Raw genomic sequence first — 20,155 nt, 5'->3', positions numbered from 1 at the left:
TATTTTATAGTTAAAGCTAAGATATGGATCTTTTGTTCGGATAGCTTAGTATTTGCTAACCTACATTTAACTGGTTTCATCATTTTATTGTACAAAATATATCAATTATTTTTTTCTGTATGTGGTGGAAATAATGTGGGCACCTCTGATTTATACAAACAGTCATATTTGAAGAAGTTAAACAGAGCTTGCCTATACACCAATGAAATATAAAAAACTCATATTGATCAACAAACACTTTATACTTTGTATACTTAGACTTAGACTTAGACAAACTTTAATGATCCGCAAGGGAAATTGTTCCACACAGTAGCTCAGTTACAATGATGGAATGTGTAAGGATGGAAAGGACAATGCAGGTATAAATAGACTAAATATAGCGATATAAAATGTAACATATATACGAATATATAGATAATATATGTACAGTATATTATATATACTGATATATTATATTATGTATATATCATATATACAATGTATAACACTTACCATGTACAATATTACAGTATATGTGACAGCAGCAGCATAAAATAGAGAGTAAATCCAGCAGAAAATAGAAAATAGACATTAAAAACAAAGAGAAGTAGCTGACGTAGAAGGTGTCAGGTAATAGACAGGTATCATCTATTGCTGTATGACGAGTGATTATACAGCTGGATGGAGTGCGGAATGAAGGAGTTCTTGAATCGAACACTGTGGGAATGAAGCTGAAGGAGCCTGTTGGAGTATGAACTCCTCTGTACCTCAATTGTCTGGTGGAGTGGGTGGGCAGGATTGTCCATGATGGCCAGCAGTTTGTCCAGTGTCCTCCAGAAGCAATACTCTACAGTAGTAATGGGTCAAACGATACTGAAGCGTTGATGAATTACAAAACAAGGAGTGTCCGTTACGTCTTGTCTCCATTACTGTAATGTATTATTTTCGAGTCTTCCTATATCCAGCATTAAAAGATTACATTTGGTAAAAAAATACGGCCTGCTAGACTTCTGACAAGAACAAGAAAGTTCGATCATATTACGCCTATACTGGCTCACCTCCACTGACTTCCTGTGCACTTAAGATGTGATTTTCAGGTTTTATTACTAATGTAGAAAATACTAAATGGTCTACCTCCATCCTATCTTGCTTATTGCATTGTACCATATGTCCCGGCTTGAAATCTTATGAGTAAATGCCAGAGGTCCCAAAAAAGTCTGCGGGCGCTAGAGCATTTTCTACTCTGGCTCCATTACTCTAAAATTGCCCTACCGGCAACAGTTAGAGATGCTACCTTAGTAGAAGCATTTAAGTCCCATCTTAAAACTCGTATATACTTTAGCAGTCCAGCCTTTAAATAGACCCCTTTTTAGACCAGTTGACCTGCCACTTCTCTTTTATGCTCTGCCCCCCTCTCCTACGTGGAGAGGCTATCAGGCGGCCAAGGATCACTTTCCACGGAGGAAACGCTAGCCGTTCCAAGTCGGGACCCAGGGTGGACCACTTTTCTATGCATCAGTTGGTGACGTCTCTGCGATGCCGACTTGTCTACATGCAAGATGACCCCCCCCCCTGCTGGCCTCCCTATGGACTCTCACATTATAAACCGTACCGACCTGGTCACCCAGGGGTGGGGGAGGGGTTTACGATTGGCTCTAAATCAGAGCCAGTCGTAAGTCATAATTTAAAATTGTAGTTGATAGTTACACCTCCGTTCTATGCTTTTGTCCGATAATCATTAAATGATTCTGAAAATTTGAAGTATCAATACCAGCATTTACACGGCCAATACTACCCCTGCAAATACTTGATATTGGATCAATACCCAAATGTGTAGTATCACCCCAAAACAAACGTGAAGTATCCAAACAACAGAAGTATAAGTGCTTATTACATTTTACAAGAAGTATAAATAGAACAACGTTACAATAAAAACTAACCAGATAAACAGCAAATTAACAAGTAGATTAGTAATAGTTTCGAGAAAATATTACAACTGATAATACTGCGTCCACAGCCAAATTAGGAGCTTTTGTAACCCATTTTGAAATGGTTCTTGTCACGGCCCGAGCATTCATCTATGCGCTGCGCTGGGTGCACCTCCAAGCGCGTTCCTGCACGCGCCACTCCGGCTGCTTTCCATCAGCAATCTACACACCTGTCGCTGATGAGCTTCCGGGGCTTCTTAAGCCAGTGCAAACCTGCATTCCGGGCCAGAACCTAGCGACCTGTTCAGTACAGTAAGCCGACTCATCTAGCTCTATGCACCCCCCCTCTCTCTGTTTTCTCCCCCTCCGTGTTCATTTGTCTCGTGTCCCCTTGTCGCCTTCCAGCAGCATTCCTTTTGTTCCCGCGTCACGAGCTGTGTGTCTCGTCTCCCCGTATTCCCTCTGGTTCTCTGGCTGCCTCTTGGATTTTGACCTCCCGCCTGGACACAGACTTTTGACGCCTCGCTATTGCCCCCGACTTCCTGCCTGTCTCTGGACCTTCGAGCCTGCCTTGCCCCTCTTGGACTTCCGCCTCTCGCTCAACACTCCTGGTAACACTCCTCAGTTAATCGCTACACAGTCACACCATACACATTTTGGATTAGTTTACACACTTCATTTCTTATTATATATATTAATAAATATAGAGCTAAATGACATCCCTGCTGTCTGTGCCGTCTTCTTCCCCTGTACCGTAACAGTTCTATTATCATTTACATACCGAATAATATATCGTGATATGTATCGTTACGGCAGGACACTGCGATATAGATTTTAGGCCACATCGCCCATCTCTTCTCCAACATTTTCATGACTAATTGTAAAATGTTAATAGCTCATTATTTACCTAAAAAGTACATTTTGGCATTCCATAACTGAATCTGTGGTATACAGTTCAGTGTTTCCCATAAACTGCTAAGATACCTGTGGCGGTGGGGGCGTGGCTATGGGCGTGGTCACCATGACATCGAGTAATTTGCATAATTTACTACAATGATATGATTTTCTCTAAAAAGGCTCAAAAAATGTATACTTACTAATTAATAATAACAGTTTTGTTTTAAACGTCCATTCATCCATCCATCCATTTTACAATATAATTACAACACTTTATGTACATATTTATATACAGATTTGAACAATAAGTTATTCACTGAAATATATTTATTAATTGTGGTTCTTACAAAAAATATATCTTATAAAATATAAAAGCTAAAATGTCTCTTAAAGCTCTGTCCCTTTAATTAGTGCATACTAAATAATTTAACTTTAGCCTACTACTACAACCATATTATTTACCAGCAACATAAAGTGAAACAGAGGCAGAGGTGTCCTGCCACAGTCAGTAACAAATAAACAGAAAACAGGAGTGGTCAAATACAAATAAGGCAACAAGAGAAGTATCCTACACTTCTCTTTTGTAAAGTAAATCTGAACAGCCTATATGGGCATCTACATCAACTATATGATTTGCCTGAGAAACTGGACAAGACAAAAAAATAAAAAATATATATATATATATATATATATATATATATATATATATATATATATATATATATATATATATATATATATATATATATATATATATATATATATATATATATATATATATTTTTTAAATTTATTTGTAGCGGACGTAATTCTTTCGTGGCGGGCCGCCACAAATAAATTAATGTGTGGGAAACACTGCAGTTGTACATGACACTGTACATGGAATGGATGGGATAGCCTTTATTCATCACACAATGCGTAAATTATATGGTTGCAGTATAGATTTGACATAAAGTAAAAAAAGGAACATGTAATGAAAAACAATGAAAAAGTAACATAAATACTAATAATAAGAGTAATACCACCGATGGACAAGTATATATACAAATGGCCCATTGGGAAAATCTTTCTCTGAATGTTCTGAACTCTTGTTTCAATGCCAGCTTTGTCTGGAGAAGGGCTACAGGGGAAGCCTCCGCTGAACACAAACCAGTAAACAAGACCATCAATTTATAAACGGTGTTCAAAGTATAAAGTATGCAAGCTCTATTTAATGGTACTCAGGAACACAAGAGGATTGACACAAATCAAATACTATTATGTTGGCAACATAAATGTTTAATAATTGTACACATTTTAAAACCTCTGCACGGTGACCTGGTGGTTAGCTTGTTGGCCTCAAAGTTAAGAGAGCAAGGGTTCGAATCTCCACTTGAGCATCTCTGCGTGGAGTTTGGATTTTCTCCACGTGCGTGAGTGTGTTATCTCGGGTACTTCGGCTTCCTTCCACGTTTAAAAAAGATGCATTTTAGGTTAATAATAGACTAAATTCTCTATAAACACAAATGTACCCTGCCAAGGGGTGAAACTATTCCTCGAGTAATTTAAGTATCTCAATTACAAAAAATGATCGAGGACTTTTCTCTGCATCGAGGTATTGTTTATCTAATGGTAAAGTTAAAAGCATGATATTACTGTTAGAATTGTTTGTAGCAGGAGTGTAAGACATACTGGCCTTGTCACCATGCACTTGTTTATAGAGTGCATGGTGACAGTGATTGTAATACACTACAGCCATAGAAATGCAACATCTGAGTTTTAGAAATGAATGGTTATTAGCGCTAATGGGTTAGGTCAAAACATAATTTCACAGCAAAGTATGCTCTAATAGAGTGATGATAATAGGTAAGGGAAGTGGTTGTAAAAATGCAAGTGTGATTTTTGTTCCAATGTGTTATTGCGAGTACATTTAAAGCTGTGTCTCATGCAAAAGCACAGACCATGAATTTACAATGTACTTTATTTGTATTACAAACAGAAGGGTGATCAAAAACCACCAAAGAAAAAGTGGTCAGTCCTGCTGTTATACAACGTGATGCAACAGTCATCCTGGTCTGTTTAGTATTTAAGTTAAAGTACCAATGATTGTCACACACACACTAGGTGTGGCGAAATTATTCTCTGCATTTGACCCATCACCCTTGATCACCCCCTGGGAGGTGAGGGGAGCAGTGGGCAGCAGTGGTGGCCGTGCCCGGGAATCATTTTCGGTGATTTAACCCCCAATTCCAACCCTTAATGCTGAGTGCCAAGCAGGGAGGTAATTTGTTGATGAACATCCCCCAAAATGCAAAACACTAAATAAACATGCTGCACTTGGATGAGCTCCAACGTATTCTTATACCTGCAATATATTTTGGCTTCACTTTTAAGATTAATTACGATTTTTTTTTTTTGGTCAAATACAATCTTTTTATGTAGTCGTTCACGTTACCCAAAAAAAAAAAAGGTAATGTCTAAAGTGTCGTAGAATTTCTGACCCACTTGATTCAACTTTAATTTTTGTTTCACAATTTGACTTTGCACCCTGGACAGGTCATCACCTCATCACAGGGCCAACACAGATAGATAGACATACAACATTCACACACTAGGGAAAATTTAGTCTTATCAATTTCTACATATTGAGATCTATTACTTAAAATAACTACTTAACCACTGTTGTGAAACACTTTTAATTTATGGGAGTATTGGGATAGGATTGAGGAAGATGTCTGCTGTGGTGGTGGTTAGTTGGGAAATCAATTTAATAAAAGTAAGTTTAAGTCGGGTAACTTTAAAGTGTAGTCTGACATTTTTAATTTGGAGTAATTTATTTTTATTTAGACATTGCAGTACACCATACTTCTGGATGTTGAGCTAGAAGAGGATAATGGCATGACAGAATAAACTTAGAGTTAGAGTTGGGGTGCCAATGATTGTCGCACACACACTGGGTGTGGTGGGGTTTGTCCTCTACATTTGACCCATCCCCTTGATCACATTGGGGGGAGCAGTGGGCAGCAGCGGTGCCGCGCCCGGGAATCATTTTTGGTGATTTGGCCCCCAATTCCAACCCTTGATGCTGAGTGCCAAGCAGGGAGGTAATGGCTCCCAAATTTTTTGTAGTCTTTGGTATGACTCGGCCGGGGTTTTGAACTTGCGACCTACCGATCTCAGGGCGGACACTCCAACCACTAGGCCACTGAGATGAAGGAGGCAAACCAAATCTCAACAGCTTTCAGTTAGCTATAGATTTTGAGAGTATAATGCGAATAACTATAACTTTACAACTGTTTGCTGTGAATAGTGTTGAATAATAATTACAAATAACAGCCTACATTAATAATTAGAATAAGAGCCGATATGTAAAGTGTTAAAAAGAGGAGAAGTGTGATTAGGCCTGGTGCTTAGAGCATGGCCTTGTGTGTTTGTTGTGACTAGGTTGGATAACCAGTCGGAAACAGGCAAGGCAAGGCGGGGCAGCTTTGCTTGTTTGGCGTTTTTCATGCAAAGGTGCTTCACAGACAACAAAGTGAAATGAAAGAAAATAAAAGCAAAATTAAAATGCAGACAACAAAAATAAAAACAGTGTGGACGTTAAAAGTTAAAAGATTAAAAGATTTAGCTGAAAGATAAGGAAAAACGAGAATAAAAAACATTCTGCCTGTAGCATGACGTACAGCTTGCTCGCGCCTACTGATAGACAAATGATAGTTTAAATTAACTTATAGATAATCTTTAAGTGAATTAAAAGGGTACTTAAATACACATGAAGTAGTACGTATAATCTTTGAATTAGGGTTATTGATTAACATTTAATGGGATAGTTAAGACTGTGATTTTAAAACGTGATATGCAAAATTGAACTAACCGAGAGGATATGAAAACGATGGGTGTACATGTTTTGAGTTCCAAATTCTGGAGGAAAAAAAACCTCAACAAAACGTAAAACCATACAGACGGACTTGGGTGGTAGCCGCCGTTGCCCTAGGTCAAGCGAGGGTGGAAAGGATATGCAGCCGGGGGACTGCCAACTTCTCTGAACAAGACAAGCTCCAAAGTGTAGCCAGAACATGCTCACAAAAAATACAGGTGTGACAGAGGACGCACACAGCAGGACGAACAGCAGGATACAAACAGACCCCTGCTGGACATAAGTGTCAACGGACAATGTTCAACACAATCTTTGAAGCATTCCTTTGTGGTCAACCTGCACACACCTTGTAATGACCTGCTTACGAACTGTGCTCTGACAATTCAATACCGCACAGAAGGAACTTCCTGATGTTGCCTGACAGCACGACATCAGCTGACAACTACTGGGGACGCCTCCCAGGAACGAATGGAGGACGGGGACTGCTCCAACTGTCCTAGCACTGGCTGACTGAGGTGCGTCCGTGTGTCCTGCCACCCAAACCGCCAAAGTGTATGATCACCAATTAAACGACTCATAATAGGAGCCTTTTGACTCTTATATATGGTGGGACTCAAGGTATGGCCGCTCATGTGAACTATCCTTACAACAATTAGCAAGGTATAAGATGGACAATTGCTGTCCCACATTGTTCCCTCTGTCCTGCCTACGAAACCAAAAATTTAGGTCAAATGATAAAACAGGGCGTAGCTGCCGCTGATTGACCGGATACGCTAATACCACATTTTTAATTATTTCGGTTGTCTGTTAAAAACAAAGCTATTGGTTGCAATTTGGACTGTAGCTGTAGGCTACAAGGAGCTAGCAGCTAGAACAACAGCTGAGCTAAAATAACAAAATTAAGCATATCAAATATTTATAGTTGCTTATTACATACACAAAGTCGCAGAGAGACAGAAGTCTGTAGAAAGTATTCAGTAACAAACGTGTCCGCATTATTAAACTTTCTATTACAGGAAACATACTGAACAAATACAGCAGTTACTGTCAGACTCTAATCAGGAATACCTTGTCTATCAGAGACATGGTTAAAACCCACAACACCTTTCGTTCTAATTAATGTCCCGGGGGACAAGATTACAGAAAAGACAGATCGAGTGACAAAGGGGGGAGGAACTATGATTTATGAAAGAGAAAACATTAAAAGTAGATCAATTTGAGTATGTTAAAATTTAATTTAATTTAATTTTCCTCAGAAATGTATTTCAAGGTAATTGTAGTATACCGACCGACCACAGCTAAAGACATTTTTCTTGATTCATTTTCAGACATCCTCAAACAGCATAGTATGAAAGAAGTAACGTCATGGGGGACGTTAATCTGGACTGGTTAAATAAGACGCGTAGAAAGAAACTTAAGGATATTATAACGGCTTCTACATGATACAAATGATAAGCAGCCCTACAAGAATTACAATTGGATGACAAAAATCAAAGAGATCATCTGTAAATACACTAATACAAAACCAGAAAGAAGAGTGCTAAAATAAAAATACCTTGGATTAATAAAACAATTTGGATTCTATTAAGACATCAGGACTCAGCTCTCATAAGAGCAATTATAACAGGTCTAAATACAGATCGTATGATTTTAAAAGTTTGAGGAACAAAGTTACAATGTTTATGCGGAAGTCTAAGGCTGACTTTCACTTAGAATTAATCAAAGCTGCAAAAGGGAACATTAGAAAGTTATGGAAAACCAGATACAAACTTACGGGAAGAGAGCAAACAAGAAACAACACTATAACATTAAATATCAATGGCGCTACTATTGCAGACAGTCTGGACATAAGTAATCATTTTATTGAACATTTCATCCAGTCTGTACAAACCCTGAATAAAAAGTCCCTCAAAATCAGTGCAAATAATTGTCATTTATTCAGGATGGACTAATTTTAGAATTAACAAATGAAACAAAGTTAAACAAAATCTTCACTGCATTATCAGACTCACGATCTAGAGATATATATATGGGTTGGACACTATCTTCCTAAAAACATATAAGGATTGTATTATTGCTCGTATAACAACAATTGATAAATAAATTAATAACGGAAAACACTTTCCCTACCACGTCGAGAAACTGCTACTATAATTAAATCCATAAAGCAGGAAATAAAGAAGACCAGAACATGTACAGACCCATTAGCCTTCTCCACGTTATAACAAAAAGAACAGAAAATGTGAAGTTAAAAAGTGGCTTTGGAGCAATCAAGGCTGCTCACACGGTCACTAAGAGGGGCATTATGTTGACACATCAACTTAATGTGTAGTATATTTATCCATGAGAGCATTTTTGTTGTAAATTGTGAGGTATGGCTGTTAAAAGCTTGGTTGTTGTTACGAATGATGACAGATGTGAACAAGAGCATGTATTGTCTTTGTGTGATGATGTAAATAAGGTGTGGTTGTATTGTATATTAAGAATGTGTCCATGAAGGGGCATTTTATGACTTTCCTAAATTTGATTACATGCTACAGTATGATTATATTTTGATTAATTATTGATTATCATGAATGTATATATTTATTATGATTAATTAGTGTCATAATTTTATTGCTTGATTTTTGGATCCCTTTAATTTAGTTAGCCAGGGACTGCAGATGGAAAGTAGCTATTTAGATATAATCTGGTACAGAACATATCTGTTTCTGAACTTAATGTTTCTGTGCATTGTCCCATCATAGATAGACTAAATTAAATACAACTATTTAGTGAATTATTGAGGCCACAATAATTCACTAGGTGTTGTAAAATATCAATGTACTATTGCAAAAGCGAACAGTGACCTCAAACATGACCTGTCCTCCGCCTCTGTTCTTGCTGCACTTGACTATCAGCTGCCTTTTCTTTTTCTTGGATGTTTCTGAAACTACTAATACTACTATTACTATTACTACGACTAACACTGTCCCTGTTTCAGGGACAGAGGGGGGAGGTGAGTTTGGATTGGGTCAAGTTTGAGCGTGTTGAGGTTTTATTTAATCGATATGATCAATCCGGTACAAGGATAAAGGAACGTAATGATTTAGATTGACAATTGCAGTGGTTGGCGGAAGCAACCCCAACCTCAAAGGAGGGTGCCAATTCAGTAATTAAATGTTTTGTGAATTATCCAATATCCCAACATGGTTTCCCCAAAAAGAGTAGGTCAAACAACGGCACCCATTTTAAGGAAGCAGGCTATCATCCTCAGTCCCAGGACCAGCAGCTTCTTAGGAAGGCGGAAAGACCATGAGACCAAAATGGTATGTTTGCAAAATGTAGAATTTGTGTGCCAGTTCCTCTGTGCAGATTTGAGGATGAAAGCAGCCACTCCAGATTCCCTTGCACTCGATGAGAGGGGCACGGTCAAAGCCAATCCAGGACCAACACCCGATACCTGACTGGAAGGAACCGAGAGGAGAGACAACACCTTGCCAGCGATGACGAGAACAACTAAGGTTGCCAGCCAATGTGTCCGTCGGGACTCCAGCAGCTGTGGAAAGAAGTGTCGGGAGTGCCGAAGCAGCGAGGAGGCCTGGAAGCAAGCCGAGGGCCTGGACCAAAGCCCCACACTCTGCCCCAGCCTTCCCCAAAGCCCCCACAGCTCCAACTCTACCTGAGTTTTCCCCAAAGCGGACAGCGCGCACATGCCATTGCACAGTCTGCTCAATGGACTGAACCACACCCCAAGAAGAGACAGAGACAGACTGTTTGAGTGGATCTCTTTCTTCACCAAGGCAGCCAAAACCCCAACGAGGTGTCGGCAGGTCACAGGCCTGAGGCACCACCGAGCCATCTATACGAGCACTAATCGAACATGGACTCATACGAAATTCAGTTGTGTGTTCAAAATCAATTGGTAATTAACAATATTGGTAACTACATTCATTGCGAATGCCGGAAAAAATATTTTTGCAAATGTCTTACAGTCATAAGTCTATATACATTCATCTATTTATGTTCAATGATGTTCATGATCAAAGTATTTGTTATTCCTTTACTAAATCAAAGGGTAGGCCACTAATTGTGTTCTGTGAGATGGTTTTACTGCAGGCTGGTAACAGCGATCGCTCTGAAGGAGGGTCATAGACGGAATTTTTGCCTCGTATAAAAACATTGAGGTTTTTGCCTCTATCTGTGGTAGAGATTTAACTTAGTGGTCTACATCAGAAATTGTTTTGGTCCAGGGTCTTAAGACCCTGGAAGGCGGGTATGTCGTAGAATTTCTGACCTTTTGACATATATTTCATGTCTGTCAAGAATGTATGCTCATTTTGATTTCTCTTCTATTCTGTGGGACAAAAGTGAATTTTAAGTCATGCCAACCTGTCTACAGAATGTGTTGACTGTCTAAAAGATTCGAGTTGTTATGGAACAGATAGGGAAAACAAAAAAGACATTGACGCACTAACAAGAGAGATAAGAAAGGGATAAAGTCAAACGAAGAGAGTGTTCTGGTAGCCATTATTCCATGCTGTCGGGCGCGCCCGGGGGAAAACTTTCTGTGTGCTCGACAACTCAACCCAACCATTGTACCATTTGATTATGAGTAAAATAAAACTCTTGTGTTAAATCTACTTTGGTTCTCATTGACAACCTGGACTTTCCACCACAAAAGTGAACGCAATTAGACCCACATGCAGACATGACGTCACACGTGCTAGAGTGTTTACGGAAGTAAACATGGCTTTGATTTTAGTAGGTCTCAGGCCTGGCGCATTTGTGGAAATTTCAAGGATTTTGGGAACCAAATTATTGTGCATAGGTTAAGAAGAAGGAGGGAAAGCATTTTGGCCTTTGCAGTATGTGGGACAGTAGTTTTATCGTTTGCTCCAAAGAACGTGTTAACGTGCAGTCGGAGAAAGGAGTGGTGGAACATTGACGTGAGTTCCTAAAACGTATTATTTTTGCCTGTTTTCTGCTCATTTGTCAACTATTTATTTTACAACTATGTATTTTGGCAAATAATTATGACGCTTATCTCAATTTGATGACGAACGGTCGATGAACACTTCTGGATCGTTCAGAGTGCAGTTGCATCGGATACATATCTGATTAATATCCACATACGAAAGAGGCCTGGGTTGAATTTGACAAAAATTGTGATTGCACTGTTCACACTGGCATGTGTTGCTCTGAGGGCATTTTCTGACTGTTCTTAAATTGATTGCATGCTACAGTATATTTTTATTGTTGTAATTTGATTGCATGTTATTGTATATTTTTATTGTTGTAATTTGATTGCATGTTATTGTATTCATGTAATCAGGGACTGCAGGTAAAAAACTATTTAATCTGGTGCAGAACATATCTGTATTTGAGTGTAACATCTTTGTACATTGTCCCTTTAAATAAAGAATAGACTAACTAACCAACTAAAAAACTTGACACAGGTCATATATAGGCAAAAAAAAATTGAATTAACCGGCATTGTGAAAAAGGCCTATAGGTATTTTTTTCCCTTGTGTATTTATTGTTGTATAGTTGCACTTCAACCAAACAAATATATATTTTTTTCTGATTACTCAATTGAAATACTCAATAGCTGCATGCCATTCGCCAAAAGTGAGCTCGAAGAGGCATTAGTTAATCCAGTCCTTCTTAAATAATGGGGGTGCAATGCCATGAGGGGGCGCGTGAGAAGTCGGGGAACATGCTTTTTTCGCCATACCAGAATGTGATGAAGCATATGTAGCACTTGGCTTCACTGTAACCACAGTGGGAGACGAGGAAAGACCGGTGTGTTTCCTTTAATGTTATAATCTTACAATGTTATGCAGAGGTATAGTTGTAACAATTTTTGAGACAAATTATACTATTTATAGTCACGGTGGAGAGTGTGTGTGTGTGTGGTTGGGCAAAATATTTTCTTTTTCCTGGGGGGGCGTAACAGAAAACATTTAATGAGGACAAGTGGAATAGTTAATAGATAAATAAATGTTTTAATTACCTGCATGTACAAGCTACATCTTTGAAGCTAAACTAAAATGGTTAGCGGCGGTACTTGCAAAAACATAACTATTTTTGTGGTGGTGCTAAGTTGGAGAACTATTGAACTAGTGGTTATCAATTATTTTCTGATATGACCCCCCCTGGGTGAAATTTCCCACGACCCCCCTAGATTGAATTACTATTGAGGATATTATTGAAATTATTTTTACAACACACTTTGTGAGTTGCATTCTTTGGATAATCAACTTATTATCAAAGTATACAATGAGCTGAGCTCTGCAACAACTTAAACCAATTTCCATGTTAAATGTACTTATGTTTGAAGAATTACATGGTTATCACTCCATTGAATTGTTGTTCATTATTCCCCCGTAGTAATAATTGTGTGACTGTCATAGTAGACATCAAGCACAAGCCCTGCCACCAGTTCTTCTTTAGGACCTTGATTAAAGTTCCGACATTCGTGTACACCTTGAACGCACCACTGGCGTAGCCTGACTCTACGTGTGCTGCAATGCAAATTAGTCTATATTACGGAACATAAATTCTATGTTTTACTGGTGATGTCTTTTATCTTATGTAGGAAAAGTGGGGAGGACAGCTCAGTGTTACAATGCATTTGAGGGGGACAGTACGGGACGGGACAGGATGATGGGATGAATCTTACCATCCCTAGTAAATGATGTACATTATTATTACGTTACTTCATAAAACTATGTGTTTGTAGTACATCCTATCGTATTGTTTTTCAAACATTACTCATCATCTAAAAGTATATTTTTCTTTTTAAAAGGCATGTTAAAATTGAGGACTTTTCAATTCATTTCAATGGGCGTCACGGTTTCACAATACGATCTGTACAAGCTGCATCGTAGAAGGAATTAAACTTGTACCCCAAGGCACCACTGTATTTACTGAAAGGTGCAAAGATGTAGGGGCTAACCACTTCATTGAAAGTGCTGCAGATGTCGAATCACTTTTAAAAGAAAAACAACCCAATGAGCAAGAATCTTCACAAACATTTCCTGTATTACTAGAAGAAAAGACCACTTACCGACCTCATCGACATCTTCACATTTAAAAAAGCACACAATAGTCAAAGATGAACTTATCTTTTCACTTTATCTTTGAAACCCAAGCTCTCTAAGGGAAGTAAGAGGCTGTGGTTGAGGTTCATTAAAAAGTACAATAGGTTTCTCCATTCTGGTATCTCTCTAGGGGAAAAAGCTCTGGAGATCTTCACATATTATAGAATGACATGGAACTTAAGAGTTTGCATTACGTGTATTGATCTGTGGGTGGAAATATGGATTTATCGTATTAAACCATCGGTCATTTCAATGACAAAAACAGCTGCTTTCCAGGGGAAGGCCTTGGTCCCCATTAGTCTGCGGCTGTTAAATAACGACTACCCTGAACACACTGCCAGGTAAGATGCTAATAAACTCAGTTAAAAACTATATATTTCGTATGTATAGGCTTTCAATTAAATTCAGTGTAATGAAAATTCCTCAGTTTGTTTTCACAGTGAATTGGCAGATTGTTGTTTACCTGCTTTGATTAATTGTGTCCTATGCTGCAAGACAATAAAAGGCAGTGGGTAAAGCCAACAAAGAACTAAAAAGCTATGCTGTATAATTTGTAGAGAGGTTTTGGTTGGCCATCCTCGTACAGAAGAGGATTTATTGACAATTTGTCAGTGGTACCCAAATATAACCAAATATATGAGAAGATGCATCTGGCAGACGTGTGCAGCCAAGAATACTGTAGTCTCTTTGTTGAAAAATCCACATTTACATGGAAAATTATGATTCAAGTGTCAGTAGGCAAACTATTACACAAAGGAAAAGGCAAGGCATATTATAGAGTACAATTCATACATGAGGCAAGTCAATGTGCTTTACAGAAAATTACAAGAAGGCAACATTAGAAATAAAATAATCATAAACAAAATCATAATTAAAGTAAAAATCATAAAATATAATAATCATGAAAACAATTTAAAATCAATGAGACTAGATAAAACACTTTCATATGCACAATTAAAAGTGTTTTCAGCCTGGATTTGAACATTGCTAACATTGAGGCCTGTCTCACATCTTCTGGAATAATATTCCAGATTTCAAGAGCATAAAACTGAAATGCAGCCTCACCATGTGTCGTCCTGACTCTGGGCACCAGCAGGAGACCACTTCTCAGAGCCCGAAATGGTTAATTTGGAAACGACTTATACACAAGGAGAGCTGTTTTGAAGTATATTCTCAGAGCAACAGTAAGCCAGTGCAGTGACCAAAGCACTGGACTAACATGGTCATGTTTCCTAATTATGGCTGTAGTTATTGATTATTTTAGTATTTGAGCAATCTATTGATTAGTTTTTTTGATTAATCGACAAATCTGGTAAAACACACTTAATAGCCTTGATCTGTATTTTAAGGAAAATATTAAAAATAAACAATGATTTTTCTGCTTGGCATAAACTTAATTATTTTATTGTAATAAATGCACATCATTAACATTGAAATTGCACTTTTACTATATGTGCATTGATAAAAAAAAAGCAACAAAAAAAAACAACAACAACTGTCTGCTGTGCGAAAACTAAGTCCACATATTTAACGTTTCAGGCTCTCCATGCTGTCCGGATTGTATACATTTGTATTAGTTACACTCATTAAATGATTAATCAAAGCAACAGAATATAAAACAATACTTTTTTCTATAATCAATTAATCGTTGCAGCCCCAGTAATGATGGATTTTTTCCTTATCCACAAAATGAATATCAACATTACTTTATCTTAAAGAGATATTTCCTTCAGTTTTTTTACCTTTGTAAACCAAACAAAATCAACCAAAATGTATTTGGTATCATGGGTGAAATGACTGGAAACTAATTCCCCATAAGTCATTGACCATTTGCATTCTGACTTCTGATATACTTAAAATTGTAGTGTTCTGATTTTTTCTAAAGGCTGTATATGTGTATACGTTCGACTCTGGACGTGGTTATTTTCTAATACAATAGGTTATTGTAAAATATATTTTTTAAATTACAACAAACCAAAAGACTATCCAGTTTTGACTTGATTTTGTAGGTTCCACTCTATCAGTATTGTCTTTCCCAATTTTCCTCATTTATTGATGCAAACAATAGTTTGCTAGTGGTGGAATCTCAAACACATTTCCCCCCCATCAAAAATCACGTTTGTCTAACCCAGGGGTATCAAACTCATTTCGCATCGTGGGCCACATACGGCCTAGGGAGATGTCAAGTGGGCCGGACCATTAAAATTATACCATACTCTGCTATAAATAACCAAAATATCATGTCTTTCCTTTGTTTTGGTGTAAAGAAGCACAAGAACATTAGGAAAATATTGAAATGTAATGAACTATCCTTTTACAAAAAATTTCATGAAACACCTCATATTTCCTTAGACAAATGTGCAATTTACTTTTATCATTCACAAATATGCATTGCAACTGATCCCACTGATTGTACAAAGGCACAAAACTTTAATTGGTACTGAAAAATATAGTAATGCACTTTAAGATTAAATGAGACTTTTAAAGAAAGGAATTTTTAAACCACTTACACATACGCATATAAAATCTAAATGTAATCCCTGCGTACACCTTACAAACTAAGGAGAGTGATTTTAAATGTGTAATGAAGAAAGTGTTCGCCTGTCCTGTAAATCTGTAAACTTCATACATGAAACATACATACACATACAATACATACTGAAAATGTATGGAGTTGTATGAACAGTAGAATTCCATCACACAACTTTTGTTTTGAAGCTGCTGACTAACATTAAAGTGCACATTTTTTAAATCACCACAGTAAGGATTCATCTTCACAGAGCTGTATTCTTTCAATGCAAACAGTATCTAAGGCAGCATTTTAAAGGTGTTAGTCTAGTCTGGACTTGTATTTGTTCCTGAAACTTGGCATCTTTTGGCCTGTACAAGTGCATCAACACCAGGTGTCATGTCCTGACTAGCTGTCACTTTCAGAATGTCATTTAAGTGCTTGTTTGTGAGCCTTGAACGCATTTTTGTTCAGCCGCCTTCATCATGCATCGTTTAACAAAGTCACCGTCGGAATACGGCTTCGATGCTAATGCTATTTCGCTAGCAATTAGGTAGCTGGCTTTTACCGCTGCTTCACTGACTTCTCGGCTCTGGATGAAAGTTGACTGCTGTTTCCTCAGACCCGCCAGCAATTCGTTAATCTTATCTCTTCTCAGTTGTCCTTGCAAGCCGTCATATTTTTCGCTGTGATGAGTCTCGTAGTGGCGTCGAATATTATATTCCTTCAATACCGAAACTTGTTGCAAACACACCAAGCACGAAGGTTTTCCGTGCATCTCTGTAAATAAATAGGACGTGGTCCATTTTTCTTTGAAAATTCTACACTCCTTATCTACTTTTCTCCGTTTGGATAACGACATTTTGGCTAATGAGGGTGTAGCGGAGAGGTAGAGACCAAGGTATTAACAACGTCGTAACAAGCAGCAGATGGCGCATTGATACCGTCTGCTGTTTTCAGTCTGTCTCAGTGATGCGGCTTGTTTCCAGTGATGGAAAGAGTGCGCCCCTTAGCGGATAATCCATGAATTGCAGCGAATTTAAAATATTAATTCCATGTCTTCTATGCATTTTTTCCACTTTCAAATTATCCTGCGGGCCTGATCGAACCTCCTTGGGGGCCGGTTCCGGCCCGCGGGCCGTATGTTTGACACCCCTGGTCTAACCTCTAGCACAGGGGTCACCAACCTTTTTGAAACCAAGGGCTACTTCTTGGGTACTGATTAATGCGAAGGGCTACCCGTTAGATACACACTTAAATAAATTGCCAGAAGTAGCCAATTTGCTCAATTTACCTTTAACTCTGTTATTATTAATAATTAATGATATTTATGTTTGTGGAAACACTGATCATCTTAATGATTTCTCACAATAAATATATATAGAAACAGAATAAATATCAATATGCAACACTTTATTTTTATATTTTCTCTAAGTGCACATTTTTCAAATTGAACATTTTCAAATGATCACTTCTAAGACAGTCTTGTGAAATCACAATATCCCATTTTAACTAGCTAGCCACTAAAATTTTTTAACAAATCATGAATTACTTTGCACCATGTTTGTACAAATAATAACTCATGTAAAATACAAAAGTAAACTCTCAAATTTTTAAATCATGTCACACTTTGAACTGGACACCAAATCTGTTATCTGTTTCTTTGTCAGTTAGTGGGAAGCCTGGCATTGCATGCTGTTAACTAGTGTGTTGTACTCTGGTGTGTAACTTGACACTGCAACTCTGAGTGAGTCTTGCAGATGTGCATCAGTGAGGCGTGTTCTGTGTTTGTTCTTGATGAAGTTCATGTCAGAAAAGGCTGATTCACAAAGATAAGATTTTTCCTCATTGTTTGCGGAACCTTCTTAATCTTTTGGACATATTTTCACAGCAATCTGGCCTTAAGCTTAATTATGAAAAATGTAAAATGTTAAGGATCGGAAATCTAAAGGGAATGTCCTTTCGAATGGAATGCAAAGTGCCTGTTTTGTGGACAGATGGACCAGTTAACATACTTGGTGTTGTTGTCCCAGAAAATCTGGAAGATCTAGGCTCAGTAAATTATGATAATCGACCAAGAAAGCTGGACAAAATTATGCAATTATGGAAAGGGAAATCCCTAACCTTGTATGGTAAAATGTCTATTGCCAACTCGTTAATTATTCCTCAATTTATTTATTTGTTTTTGTCATTACCAGCTCCATCACAAAAAATTTTTAAGATTTATGAGCGGAGGTTCTTTGATTTTGTCTGGAACGGCAAACCAGAAAAGATTAAAATAAAGGTTTTGTACAAAGAGTATGAATATGGGGGCCTGAAACTTCTCAACCTGGAAGCTATGTGTCTGTCTTTAAAAGCATCAATTGTTCCAAAGATGTATTTAAACATTGAGTGGTACACAAATGTCCTGTTGGACAAAAAACATGTACTGTATCAAAATAAATTGTATCCTTTTTTACAAGTGATCCCCTCCCAAAGAGTCTGCTGGGAAACATGGCGGGGTTCATAAAGGAAACAATCCACTCATAGCGGTGTTTTCAATTTTATGTGCCAGAAAAAAGAGACGATATTTTGCAGCAGTTAATATGGATGAACTCTAATATTGTAATAGATGGAAAGCCTTTCTTTTGGAAAAATATGTTTGAAAAAGGAATCATTTTTGTCAATGATATTATCAATGAGAATGGTAAAATTATGAAGTATGATGAATTTAGAGCTATGTATGGTGATGCTTGCTCAAGCTTTTCATTTTATCAACTAACTGGAGTAATTGGAAAAAGATGGAAACAAATAATTAATTATGGAACTACTAAATTATTAGTTTGTAAACCTCTAATAAGAAATTCTAGTTGGCAAAAAGGAACTAAAATAAATAGAAAAATATATAATTTTTATTTAATAAAGAAATCTTTGAAGGCTGCCTCAATCATGATTTAGTCAATTTAATTATAGTACTCGGTAAAATGTTTATTTTTAAGGCCAAAAACAGATATTCACTTAGTATTACTTTCTTTGAAACATTTATTCAGTATTTTCTAACTTTAGAAAGTTACATGGTTGAAAACGATAATGATGCCAAAAAACATTTAAAAAAAGATGAGAAGTCCTCAAAGGCTTATTTTGAAAGTATAATTATGTTTATAGATTATATGATATCTGTTGTTGTGTTCCCTAATTTGAGTGACCTGGACATAATCTGGACTGTACATAAATGCTTATTTTGAAAATGTAATTTTGTTTATAAATTATATGCAATCTGTTGTGTTCCCTAATTTTTTTCTGTGTACATGAATGAAGGTGTGTGTTGCTGAGTCCGACTTGGACATTATCTGGACTGGGCCTGGTTTAAAAAACCCTTTAAACAAATCTAATTTCATTGACAACCTGGTCTGTTGTGTTAAGGCCCTTTTTTAAAAAATAAAATAAAATAAGATAAATAAATAAAAAACATTTTCTTGGATAAAAAAGAAAGTAAAACAATATAAAAAAAAATTACATAAAAAATAGTAATTAATGAAAATGTTAGTGGACCGGCAGCCTATACAATCATGTGTGCTTCAGGGACTGTGTCCCTTGCAGATGTGTTGTCTATGTTGTGGGAACCAGAATATTGGTAGCAGAAAGAAATAACCCCTTTTGTGTGAGTGGGTGTGGATGAGTGTGCATGGGGGAGGTTGTTTGGGTTGATGCACTGATTGAAAGTGTATCTTGTGTTTTTTCTATGTAGATTTAATTTAAAAAAAAAAAAAAAAATTTTTATTTTTTTTATTTTAGAACAGGCCCGCGGGCGACTCATCTGGTCCTTACGGGCGACCTGGTGCCCGCGGGCACCGCGTTGGTGACCCCTGCTCTAGCATATGTCACATTTTCTTATATACTGGGAATACTCTACAAATTAATT

General features: G+C 37.4%; 1 protein-coding gene across 6 annotated transcripts in view; it reads right to left on the bottom strand.

The window, feature by feature from the left end:
- large1 (LARGE xylosyl- and glucuronyltransferase 1) overlaps positions 1-20,155 on the bottom strand; it is a 255,549-nt gene that overhangs the window by 84,172 nt on the left and 151,222 nt on the right. The window lies entirely within an intron of this gene.

The sequence above is a fragment of the Entelurus aequoreus genome, linkage group LG12 (genome assembly GCF_033978785.1).
Source record: "Entelurus aequoreus isolate RoL-2023_Sb linkage group LG12, RoL_Eaeq_v1.1, whole genome shotgun sequence".
NCBI lineage: Eukaryota > Metazoa > Chordata > Actinopteri > Syngnathiformes > Syngnathidae > Entelurus > Entelurus aequoreus.
Note: the sequence above shows the minus strand (reverse complement) of the source record. Positions and strands in the feature narration are given on the sequence as shown.